Source organism: Hippocampus guttulatus, unplaced genomic scaffold, assembly GCF_054856545.1.
Source record: "Hippocampus guttulatus isolate MCC_2025c unplaced genomic scaffold, RoL_Hgut_1.0 HiC_scaffold_42, whole genome shotgun sequence".
Lineage (NCBI taxonomy): Eukaryota > Metazoa > Chordata > Actinopteri > Syngnathiformes > Syngnathidae > Hippocampus > Hippocampus guttulatus.
The window spans coordinates 30001-40000 of record NW_028233901.1 but is presented as its reverse complement, the minus strand read 5'-3'; positions in this window follow the sequence as shown (position 1 = coordinate 40000).

The following is a 10000-nucleotide window of genomic DNA, read 5'->3' as shown; positions in this document are numbered from 1 at the left end:
CTCGGTCGGATTGGGAGTTTGAAAAAATTCCCCCATTCATTTTCAATGGCGGAGGTACCAGGGGCAAGGCTGGGGGTACCAGGGGCGAAGCTGGCTGGGGGTACCAGGGGTAAGGCTGAGGGTACCAGGGGTGCCGCTGGGGGTACCAGGGGTAAGGCTGAGGGTACCAGGGGTGCCGCTGAGGGTACCAGGGGTGCCGCTGGGGGTACCAGGGGTGCCGCTGAGGGTACCAGGGGTGCCGCTGAGGGTACCAGGGGTAGGGCTGGAGGTACCAGGGGTGCCGCTGGGGGTACCAGGGGTAAGGCTGAGGGTACCAGGGGTGCCGCTGGGGGTACCAGGGGTAAGGCTGAGGGTACCAGGGGTGCCGCTGGGGGTACCAGGGGTAAGGCTGAGGGTACCAGGGGTGCCGCTGGGGGTACCAGGGGTGCCGCTGAGGGTACCAGGGGTAGGGCTGGAGGTACCAGGGGTGCCGCTGAGGGTACCAGGGGTAAAGAGCGGGCCGGCCCGGCGGGCGAGTGTGGCCGGGAAAGAGGCCTCTCGGTCGGATTGGGAGTTTGAAAAAAATCCCCCATTCATTTCCAATGGCGGAGGTACCAGGGGCAAGGCTGGGGGTACCAGGGGTAAAGAGCGGGCCGGCCCGGCGGGCGAGTGTGGCCGGAAAAGGGGCCTCTTGGTCGGATTGGGAGTTTGAAAAAATTCCCCCATTCATTTTCAATGGCGGGGGTACCAGGGGTAGAGCTGGGGGTACCAGGGGTAAAGAGCGGGCCGGCCCGGCGTGCGAGTTTGGCCGGAAAAGGGGCCTCTTGGTCGTATTGGGAGTTTGAAAAAATTCCCCCATTCATTTTCAATGGCGGAGGTACCAGGGGCAAGGCTGGGGGTACCAGGGGCGAAGCTGGCTGGGGGTACCAGGGGTAAGGCTGAGGGTACCAGGGGTGCAGCTGAGGGTACCAGGGGTAAGGTTGAGGGTACCAGGGGTGTTGCTGGGGGTACCAGGGGTCACCATTCATTTTCAATGGGGGAGGTACCAGGGGCAAGGCTGGGGGTACCAGGGGTGTTGCTGGGGGTACCAGGGGTAAAGAGCGGGCCGGCCCGGCGGGCGAGTGTGGCCGGAAAAGGGGCCTCTTGCTCGGATTGGGAGTTTGAAAAAATTCCCCCATTCATTTTCAATGGCAGATGTACCAGGGGTCGGTGTCCGCCAGACGGCGGTGTGGTAGGCAAAAGGCGGGCCGGCTCGGCGAGCGTGCGTGCCCGGGAAAAAGGCCTCTTGGCCGGCGTGAGAGTTTAATAATAGCGGGCCGGCTCATCGAGCGTGCGTGCCCGGGAAAAGGGCCTCTTGGCCGGCGTGAGAGTTTAATAATAGCGGGCCGGCCCGGCGAGCGTGCGTGCCCGGGAAAAAGGCCTCCTTGCAGGCGTGAGCGTTTAATAATAGCGGGCCGGCCCGGCGAGCGTGCGTGCCCGGGAAAAAGGCCTCCTTGCAGGCGTGAGAGTTTAATAATAGCGGGCCGGCCCGGCGAGCGTGCGTGCCCGGGAAAAAGGCCTCCTTGCAGGCGTGAGAGTTTAATAATAGCGGGCCGGCTCGGCGAGCGTGCGTGCACGGGAAAAAGGCCTCTTGGCCGGCGTGAGAGTTTAATAATAGCGGGCCGGCCCGGCGAGCGTGCGTGCCCGGGAAAAAGGCCTCCTTGCAGGCGTGAGAGTTTAATAATAGCGGGCCGGCTCATCGAGCGTGCGTGCCCGGGAAAAGGGCCTCCTTGCAGGCGTGAGAGTTTAATAATAGCGGGCCGGCTCTGCGAGCGTGCGTGCCCGGGAAAAGGGCCTCTTGGCCGGCCTGAGCGTTTAATAATAGCGGGCCGGCTCATCGAGCGTGCGTGCCCGGGAAAAGGGCCTCTTGGCCGGCCTGAGCGTTTAATAATAGCGGGCCGGCCCCGCGAGCGTGCGTGCCCGGGAAAAAGGCCTCCTTGCAGGCGTGAGAGTTTAATAATAGCGGGCCGGCTCATCGAGCGTGCGTGCCCGGGAAAAGGGCCTCCTTGCAGGCGTGAGAGTTTAATAATAGCGGGCCGGCTCGGCGAGCGTGCGTGCCCGGGAAAAGGGCCTCTTGGCCGGCGTGAGAGTTTAATAATAGCGGGCCGGCTCATCGAGCGTGCGTGCCCGGGAAAAGGGCCTCCTTGCAGGCGTGAGAGTTTAATAATAGCGGGCCGGCTCTGCGAGCGTGCGTGCCCGGGAAAAGGGCCTCTTGGCCGGCCTGAGCGTTTAATAATAGCGGGCCGGCTCATCGAGCGTGCGTGCCCGGGAAAAGGGCCTCTTGGCCGGCCTGAGCGTTTAATAATAGCGGGCCGGCCCCGCGAGCGTGCGTGCCCGGGAAAAAGGCCTCCTTGCAGGCGTGAGAGTTTAATAATAGCGGGCCGGCTCATCGAGCGTGCGTGCCCGGGAAAAGGGCCTCCTTGCAGGCGTGAGAGTTTAATAATAGCGGGCCGGCTCGGCGAGCGTGCGTGCCCGGGAAAAGGGCCTCTTGGCCGGCGTGAGAGTTTAATAATAGCGGGCCGGCCCCGCGAGCGTGCGTGCCCGGGAAAAAGGCCTCCTTGCAGGCGTGAGCGTTTAATAATAGCGGACCGGCTCTGCGAGCGTGCGTGCCCGGGAAAAGGGCCTCTTGGCCGGCCTGAGCGTTTAATAATAGCGGGCCGGCCCGGCGAGCGTGCGTGCCCGGGAAAAAGGCCTCTTGGCCGGCTTGGGGGATTGAAAAAAAATCCCCCATTCATTTTCAACGGGAGGGGTCGGCGGTACCGCTTGGTGTCCGCCAGACGGCGGTGTGGTAGGCAAATGGCGGGCCTGCACGGCGAGCGTGCGTGCCCGGGAAAAAGGCCTCCTTGCAGGCGTGAGAGTTTAATAATAGCGGGCCGGCCCGGAGAGCGTGCGTGCCCGGGAAAAAGGCCTCTTGGCCGGCGTGAGAGTTTAATAATAGCGGGCCGGCCCGGCGAGCGTGCGTGCCCGGGAAAAAGGCCTCCTTGCAGGCGTAAGAGTTTAATAATAGCGGGCCGGCTCATCGAGCGTGCGTGCCCGGGAAAAAGGCCTCTTGGCCGGCGTGAGAGTTTAATAATAGCGGGCCGGCCCGGCGAGCGTGCGTGCCCGGGAAAAAGGCCTCCTTGCAGGCGTGAGCGTTTAATAATAGCGGGCCGGCTCATCGAGCGTGCGTGCCCGGGAAAAGGGCCTCTTGGCCGGCGTGAGAGTTTAATAATAGCGGGCCGGCTCATCGAGCGTGCGTGCCCGGGAAAAGGGCCTCTTGGCCGGCCTGAGCGTTTAATAATAGCGGGCCGGCCCGGCGAGCGTGCGTGCCCGGGAAAAAGGCCTCTTGGCCGGCTTGGGGGATTGAAAAAAAATCCCCCATTCATTTTCAACGGGAGGGGTCGGCGGTACCGCTTGGTGTCCGCCAGACGGCGGTGTGGTAGGCAAATGGCGGGCCTGCACGGCGAGCGTGCGTGCCCGGGAAAAAGGCCTCCTGGCCGGCGTGAGAGTTTAATAATAGCGGGCCGGCTCTGCGAGCGTGCGTGCCCGGGAAAAAGGCCTCCTTGCAGGCGTGAGAGTTTAATAATAGCGGGCCGGCTCGGCGAGCGTGCGTGCCCGGGAAAAAGGCCTCCTTGCAGGCGTAAGAGTTTAATAATAGCGGGCCGGCTCATCGAGCGTGCGTGCCCGGGAAAAAGGCCTCTTGGCCGGCGTGAGAGTTTAATAATAGCGGGCCGGCCCGGCGAGCGTGCGTGCCCGGGAAAAAGGCCTCCTTGCAGGCGTGAGCGTTTAATAATAGCGGGCCGGCTCATCGAGCGTGCGTGCCCGGGAAAAGGGCCTCTTGGCCGGCGTGAGAGTTTAATAATAGCGGGCCGGCTCATCGAGCGTGCGTGCCCGGGAAAAAGGCCTCTTGGCCGGCTTGGGGGATTGTAAAAAAAAATCCCCCATTCATTTTCAACGGGAGGGGTCGGCGGTACCGCGTGGTGTCCGCCAGACGGCGGTGTGGTAGGCAAATGGCGGGCCTGCACGGCGAGCGTGCGTGCCCGGGAAAAATGCCTCCTGGCCGGCGTGAGAGTTTAATAATAGCGGGCCGGCTCATCGAGCGTGCGTGCCCGGGAAAAAGGCCTCCTTGCAGGCGTGAGAGTTTAATAATAGCGGGCCGGCTCGGCGAGCGTGCGTGCCCGGGAAAAAGGCCTCCTTGCAGGCGTAAGAGTTTAATAATAGCGGGCCGGCTCATCGAGCGTGCGTGCCCGGGAAAAAGGCCTCTTGGCCGGCTTGGGGGATTGAAAAAAAATCCCCCATTCATTTTCAACGGGAGGGGTCGGCGGTACCGCTTGGTGTCCGCCAGACGGCGGTGTGGTAGGCAAATGGCGGGCGTGCACGGCGAGCGTGCGTGCCCGGGAAAAATGCCTCCTGGCCGGCGTGAGAGTTTAATAATAGCGGGCCGGCTCGGCGAGCGTGCGTGCCCGGGAAAAAGGCCTCTTGGCCGGCGTGAGAGTTTAATAATAGCGGGCCGGCTCGGCGAGCGTGCGTGCCCGGGAAAAGGGCCTCTTGGCCGGCGTGAGAGTTTAATAATAGCGGGCCGGCTCAGCGAGCGTGCGTGCCCGGGAAAAAGGCCTCCTTGCAGGCGTGAGAGTTTAATAATAGCGGGCCGGCTCATCGAGCGTGCGTGCCCGGGAAAAGGGCCTCTTGGCCGGCGTGAGAGTTTAATAATAGCGGGCCTGAGAGTTTAATAATAGCGGGCCGGCTCGGCGAGCGTGCGTGCCCGGGAAAAGGGCCTCTTGGCCGGCGTGAGAGTTTAATAATAGCGGGCCGGCTCATCGAGCGTGCGTGCCCGGGAAAAGGGCCTCTTGGCCGGCGTGAGAGTTTAATAATAGCGGGCCGGCCCGGCGAGCGTGCGTGCCCGGGAAAAAGGCCTCCTTGCAGGCGTGAGAGTTTAATAATAGCGGGCCGGCCCGGCGAGCGTGCGTGCCCGGGAAAAAGGCCTCCTTGCAGGCGTGAGAGTTTAATAATAGCGGGCCGGCTCCGCGAGCGTGCGTGGCCGGGAAAAAGGGCCTCTTGGCCGGCGTGAGAGTTTAATAATAGCGGGCCGGCTCGGCGAGCGTGCGTGCCCGGGAAAAGGGCCTCCTTGCAGGCGTGAGAGTTTAATAATAGCGGGCCGGCCCGGCGAGCGTGCGTGCCCGGGAAAAAGGCCTCCTTGCAGGCGTGAGAGTTTAATAATAGCGGGCCGGCTCATCGAGCGTGCGTGCCCGGGAAAAGGGCCTCTTGGCCGGCGTGAGAGTTTAATAATAGCGGGCCTGAGAGTTTAATAATAGCGGGCCGGCTCGGCGAGCGTGCGTGCCCGGGAAAAGGGCCTCTTGGCCGGCGTGAGAGTTTAATAATAGCGGGCCGGCCCGGCGAGCGTGCGTGCCCGGGAAAAAGGCCTCCTTGCAGGCGTGAGCGTTTAATAATAGCGGGCCGGCCCGGCGAGCGTGCGTGCCCGGGAAAAAGGCCTCCTTGCAGGCGTGAGCGTTTAATAATAGCGGGCCGGCCCGGCGAGCGTGCGTGCCCGGGAAAAAGGCCTCCTTGCAGGCGTGAGAGTTTAATAATAGCGGGCCGGCCCGGCGAGCGTGCGTGCCCGGGAAAAAGGCCTCCTTGCAGGCGTGAGAGTTTAATAATAGCGGGCCGGCTCCGCGAGCGTGCGTGGCCGGGAAAAAGGGCCTCTTGGCCGGCGTGAGAGTTTAATAATAGCGGGCCGGCTCATCGAGCGTGCGTGCCCGGGAAAAGGGCCTCTTGGCCGGCGTGAGAGTTTAATAATAGCGGGCCGGCTCATCGAGCGTGCGTGCCCGGGAAAAAGGCCTCCTTGCAGGCGTGAGAGTTTAATAATAGCGGGCCGGCCCGGCGAGCGTGCGTGCCCGGGAAAAAGGCCTCCTTGCAGGCGTGAGAGTTTAATAATAGCGGGCCGGCCCGGCGAGCGTGCGTGCCCGGGAAAAAGGCCTCCTTGCAGGCGTGAGAGTTTAATAATAGCGGGCCGGCTCCGCGAGCGTGCGTGCCCGGGAAAAAGGCCTCCTTGCAGGCGTGAGAGTTCAATAATAGCGGGCCGGCCCGGCGAGCGTGCGTGCCCGGGAAAAAGGCCTCCTTGCAGGCGTGAGAGTTTAATAATAGCGGGCCGGCCCGGCGAGCGTGCGTGCCCGGGAAAAAGGCCTCTTGGCCGGCGTGAGAGTTTAATAATAGCGGGCCGGCCCCGCGAGCGTGCGTGCCCGGGAAAAAGGCCTCCTTGCAGGGGTGAGAGTTTAATAATAGCGGGCCGGCCCGGCGAGCGTGCGTGCCCGGGAAAAAGGCCTCTTGGCCGGCGTGGGAGATTGAAAAAATTCCCCCATTCATTTTCAATGGCGGGGGTACCAGGGGTAGAGCTGGGGGTACCAGGGGTAAAGAGCGGGCCGGCCCGGCGTGCGAGTTTGGCCGGAAAAGAGGCCTCTTGGTCGGATTGGGAGATTGAAAAAATTCCCCCATTCATTTTCAATGGCGGGGGTACCAGGGGTAGAGCTGGGGGTACCAGGGGTAAAGAGCGGGCCGGCCCGGCGTGCGAGTTTGGCCGGAAAAGAGGCCTCTTGGTCGGATTGGGAGATTGAAAAAATTCCCCCATTCATTTTCAATGGCGGGGGTACCAGGGGTAGAGCTGGGGGTACCAGGGGTAAAGAGCGGGCCGGCCCGGCGTGCGAGTTTGGCCGGAAAAGAGGCCTCTTGGTCGGATTGGGAGATTGAAAAAATTCCCCCATTCATTTTCAATGGCGGGGGTACCAGGGGTAAAGAGCGGGCCGGCCCAGCGTGCGAGTTTGGCCGGGAAAGGGGCCTCCTGGCCGGCCTGGGGGATTAAAAAAATTCCCCCATTCATTTTCAATGGCGGGGGTACCAGGGGTAGCAGTACCGATTTTGGTCGTTAGGGGCGCTGTAGTAGGTAAACCAGATATGCGGAGTTAGGGGGTCAAGAAGGCGAAAGGCTTAGAAAGTGACCGTTCACCAAAATACTTTCCGAAACGTATATAGGGGGGCATGTGTCGGACGAGTCACCATGCTTTCTCGATGCTGGAGGTACCAGGGGCACAAAGTTGGCCGGGAAAGATGCCTCTTAGGCGGATTGAAAGCATGAGAAAATGCCCCCCATTCATTTTCAATGGCGGAGAGCGGGCCGGCCCCGCAGCCGAGTGTGGCCGGCGGAGAGGCGTCTCGGTCGGATGAATGAAGCGTGGAGCCGGCCTCTGACGGCGGAGCTCCGCACTTTCGAATATTTTCTATCTCCCCCTCCGGGCGGTCGACGGCAGTTGGGAAGGCCGCCCGAGAGGCGCCCGGGGCGGATACCTCGGGCGAAAAGCCGGCCTCTGACGGCGGAGCTCCGCACTTTCGAATATTTTCTATTTCCCCCTCCGGGCGGTCGACGGCAGTTGGGAAGGCCGCCCGAGAGGCGCCCGGGGCGGATACCTCGGGCGAAAAGCCGGCCTCTGACGGCGGAGCTCCGCACTTTCGAATATTTTCTATTTCCCCCTCCGGGCGGCCGACGGCAGTTGGGAAGGCCGCCCGAGAGGCGCCCGGGGCGGATACCTCGGGCGAAAAGCCGGCCTCTGACGGCGGAGCTCCGCACTTTCGAATATTTTCTATTTCCCCCTCCGGGCGGCCGACGGCAGTTGGGAAGGCCGCCCGAGAGGCGCCCGGGGCGGATACCTCGGGCGAAAAGCCGGCCTCTGACGGCGGAGCTCCGCACTTTCGAATATTTTCTATTTCCCCCTCCGGGCGGCCGACGGCAGTTGGGAAGGCCGCCCGAGAGGCGCCCGGGGCGGATACCTCGGGCGAAAAGCCGGCCTCTGACGGCGGAGCTCCGCACTTTCGAATATTTTCTATTTCCCCCTCCGGGCGGCCGACGGCAGTTGGGAAGGCCGCCCGAGAGGCGCCCCGGGGCGGATACCTCGGGCGAAAAGCCGGCCTCTGACGGCGGAGCTCCGCACTTTCGAATATTTTCTATTTCCCCCTCCGGGCGGTCGACGGCAGTTGGGAAGGCCGCCCGAGAGGCGCCCGGGGCGGATACCTCGGGCGAAAAGCCGGCCTCTGACGGCGGAGCTCCGCACTTTCGAATATTTTCTATCTCCCCCTCCGGGCGGCCGACGGCAGTTGGGAAGGCCGCCCGAGAGGCGCCCGGGGCGGATACCTCGGGCGAAAAGCCGGCCTCTGACGGCGGAGCTCCGCACTTTCGAATATTTTCTATTTCCCCCTCCGGGCGGCCGACGGCAGTTGGGAAGGCCGCCCGAGAGGCGCCCGGGGCGGATACCTCGGGCGAAAAGCCGGCCTCTGACGGCGGAGCTCCGCACTTTCGAATATTTTCTATTTCCCCCTCCGGGCGGCCGACGGCAGTTGGGAAGGCCGCCCGAGAGGCGCCCGGGGCGGATACCTCGGGCGAAAAGCCGGCCTCTGACGGCGGAGCTCCGCACTTTCGAATATTTTCTATTTCCCCCTCCGGGCGGCCGACGGCAGTTGGGAAGGCCGCCCGAGAGGCGCCCGGGGCGGATACCTCGGGCGAAAAGCCGGCCTCTGACGGCGGAGCTCCGCACTTTCGAATATTTTCTATTTCCCCCTCCGGGCGGCCGACGGCAGTTGGGAAGGCCGCCCGAGAGGCGCCCCGGGGCGGATACCTCGGGCGAAAAGCCGGCCTCTGACGGCGGAGCTCCGCACTTTCGAATATTTTCTATTTCCCCCTCCGGGCGGCCGACGGCAGTTGGGAAGGTCGCCCGAGAGGCGCCCCGGGGCGGATACCCCGGGCGAAAAGCCGGCCTCTGACGGCGGAGCTCCGCACTTTCGAATATTTTCTATTTCCCCCTCCGGGCGGCTGACGGCAGGTGGGAAGGCCGCCCATTCATTTTCAATGGCGGAGGTACCAGGGGTGCCGCTGAGGGTACCAGGGGTGCCGCTGAGGGTACCAGGGGTGCAGCTGAGGGTACCAGGGGTGCCGCTGAGGGTACCAGGGGTGCCGCTGAGGGTACCAGGGGTGCCGATGAGGGTACCAGGGGTACGGCTGAGGGTACCAGGGGTGCCGCTGAGGGTACCAGGGGTGCCGCTGAGGGTACCAGGGGTGCCGCTGAGGGTACCAGGGGTTCGGCTGAGGGTACCAGGGGTACGGCTGAGGGTACCAGGGGTGCCGCTGAGGGTACCAGGGGTGCCGCTGAGGGTACCAGGGGTGCGGCTGAGGGTACCAGGGGTAAGGCTGAGGGTACCAGGGGTGCCGCTGAGGGTACCAGGGGTGCGGCTGAGGGTACCAGGGGTAAGGCTGAGGGTACCAGGGGTGCCGCTGAGGGTACCAGGGGTGCGGCTGAGGGTACCAGGGGTAAGGCTGAGGGTACCAGGGGTAAGGCTGAGGGTACCAGGGGTAAGGCTGAGGGTACCAGGGGTACGGCTGGAGGTACCAGGGGTAAGGCTGGAGGTACCAGGGGTAAGGCTGGAGGTACCAGGGGTAAGGCTGGAGGTACCAGGGGTTAGGCTGGAGGTACCAGGGGTAAGGCTGGGGGTACCAGGGGTAAGGCTGAGGGTACCAGGGGCGAAGCTGGCTGGGGGTACCAGGGGTTGGGCTGAGGGTACCAGGGGTTGGGCTGAGGGTACCAGGGGTAAGGCTGAGGGTACCAGGGGCGAAGCTGGCTGGGGGTACCAGGGGTGTTGCTGAGGGTACCAGGGGTGCCGCTGAGGGTACCAGGGGTTAGGCTGGGGGTACCAGGGGTTGAGCTGAGGGTACCAGGGGTAAGGCTGAGGGTACCAGGGGTGTTGCTGGGGGTACCAGGGGTCGCCATTCATTTTCAATGGGGGAGGTACCAGGGGTAGGGCTGGGGGTACCAGGGGTAAAGAGCGGACCGGCTCGCCGGCCGAGCGTGGCCGAAAAAGAGGCCTCCTGGCCGGATTGAGAAATTAAAAAAATTCCCCCATTCATTTTCAATGGCGGGGGTACCAGGGGTATGCAGTACCGATTTTGGTCGTTAGGGGCGCTGTAGTA